The sequence below is a fragment of the Triticum dicoccoides genome, chromosome 1A, assembly GCF_002162155.2.
Source record: "Triticum dicoccoides isolate Atlit2015 ecotype Zavitan chromosome 1A, WEW_v2.0, whole genome shotgun sequence".
Taxonomy (NCBI): domain Eukaryota; kingdom Viridiplantae; phylum Streptophyta; class Magnoliopsida; order Poales; family Poaceae; genus Triticum; species Triticum dicoccoides.
Genome location: NC_041380.1, coordinates 288,374,646 through 288,376,853, shown reverse-complemented (window position 1 = coordinate 288,376,853; position 2,208 = coordinate 288,374,646). Strand labels below are relative to the sequence as shown.

The 2,208-nt window shown below is 55.3% G+C and overlaps 1 long non-coding RNA gene across 1 annotated transcript; it reads right to left on the bottom strand.

The window, feature by feature from the left end:
* Nucleotides 1-337: 337 nt before the first annotated feature.
* LOC119269174 lies at nucleotides 338-2,202 on the bottom strand. Its single transcript, XR_005133490.1, has 2 exons — nucleotides 1,026-2,202; nucleotides 338-924 (listed from the first exon to the last, which is right to left on the bottom strand). It is a non-coding gene; the product is annotated as an uncharacterized LOC119269174 (long non-coding RNA).
* Nucleotides 2,203-2,208: the final 6 nt, after the last annotated feature.

Here is a 2,208-nt window from a genome sequence, read left to right as displayed (position 1 = left end):
TCAAAAAAAAATATGAAAAAGAGTGGATCGCGGTGCCGAGGGAAGTGAAGCACAACCTATGTCGGAGTGAGCTACATAATTGTTTTGTCTTTTTATTTTTATTTTGTAAATTCATCTAGACTACATGGTCAATATTAGTGAGCTACATTGTTAATGTTAGTGAGCTTCATCAATTTTTTCATGTGTTCATCTTCTCCTGCAAAATATAGTTTAACTAAATCGCATGTGTGTAACGCATCAGAGCAACCATGAACTTCATCGCTTTTTTTGTTTTGTGAAGTGCACCGCCAAGGTTTTCTTAATAAACTACATCGATGTCCATACAAATTTGCAAAAATAAATCCTCCAAAAATAATAGAAAGTGAACTCCTCTGTACATTTTTTTACAAAGTTAACTCCTTCGTACTATGCACTGTACTGCAATTCTGTCCATGAAAGAATGCACGTTCAGAGCAGTGCAAAACACATAAAATTTCCTCCAATCAAAACAACACAACCAGGGACAACAGAAAAAAAAAGCACACCATGGCCATCGCACAGCCCATCCGAGCTGCACTCCAGGGCCATCTGAACCTCGCATGTATGAAAAATATGCAAGAACTGATGGATGGGACCTTCCATTTTCTGCAGGGATTCATCGTCTCATCTACTCGATAGGTTCAGTGGGTTCGCTGCTCGTCCGGGAGTGTCACACTGCAAGCGCCGCCCTGCCGCACTACTTTGTGGGGGAGGATATTGAGCGATAGCAGCTGCTCGTTGTAGAACTCACTGGAGAGGATGAAGATAACCCACCCGTCGCGAGATTGCACTAACAACATCTACACCATGGATGATGAACGGGAGCAGAACCATCTCTGATGCGCACAAAGAAATTACATGAGGTAGCGGGAGACAAGGCTGATGAATCCGGACTTCTCCTTGTTGCTGCACGCAACACAACACCAAGAAATTAAGCAGGCGATCCATCAAGCAAGACAGACATACAGATAAAGACACGCAACAATGGGAGGGAGCGAGCGATCGACCTGATCTGGCCGAGTCAGGCGACGGCCTCGCGCAGCTTGGCGAGCTTCTGGTCCGCCATTGTAGCGACTTGTGAGAAATAGAGAGCACTTGGCGCGTGTGCGGGGAGGGAGAGAGATGGGCTTGGGAATGGGTGGTGTGCTGCTTGCACCCACACTTTGGACTGCACGGCACCGGTGGGGCGTGCTGCGTGCACCCACGTACTGGACTGCATGGCACCGTCGGGGGAGGGGGTGCAGTTGATCTTCGATGGGTCAACACATCTGCCGGCGAACTGCATTGCGGAAGGGTGAATAGCACTGCACTGCATTGCACATCCGACCACGAGCCTTGTGCCACCGGACTGCAAGCACGATCGCGACATCCAGCCGCACCGTACTGACGCCCCAACAGAATAGCAGCGATGTGCCCAAGTGGAATCTGAAAAGGCAAAAAAAAACAATCGATGGGGATGACAGGATGCTCGAGCCCGGTGGCTGCGGCGCCGTGGCCGACGACGAGGGGAGGGCACCGCTGGTTGAGGACGCGGCTATTGAGGTAGAGTGAGGGGGGCCGTGGTCGTCGCGAAATGCACGGCCATGCACCGCCGAACCGCATCGCGCGACCCGACGCACTTCAACTCTGGCGGCCGAGCTGCACGCGGTGGAAGCCCGAACTGCATGCAGGAGATCTTGCCGGAGGGGAGGGAAAGTAGGACAGCTCGCCGGGGGGATGGGGATCCCACGCCATGGAGAAGACCGGGCGGTAGCGCGTCGTGGAGCTCACCATTTGATGAGCGTCGGGCTGATGCCGCGCTGCCCGCCGGAGAAGAGATGGTGGTGGATCCCACCGGATCCGTGTTGGTGGCGCCCTGGGGCAGCCGGGGGCCTCACAGATCTGACGCAGGGGGGGCGCTGGAAGGCAGCGGCGCTTCGCGGTGGAAGGTGATTGCGGGCGGTGGTGGCGGAAGGAGGAGGGGATGCCTGGAGCGTGGGTCGAATGGAGGCGGCCGTGCTTGCCGGCGGCGTTGAAGCAAGGCTGGGGATGTGGGGCATCGGAAGGAGGAGTGGGGCGACAGGGGGGCCGCGACCGCTCGGGATCCAGCGCCTGCCGGGAAATTGGAGGCGCGTTTTGACCGGGGACGCCTGGGTCCGCCGCCGGAGCACCATGCTCGTGGGGGTGGGGCTTGTGGGTGGTGGCGCTGGG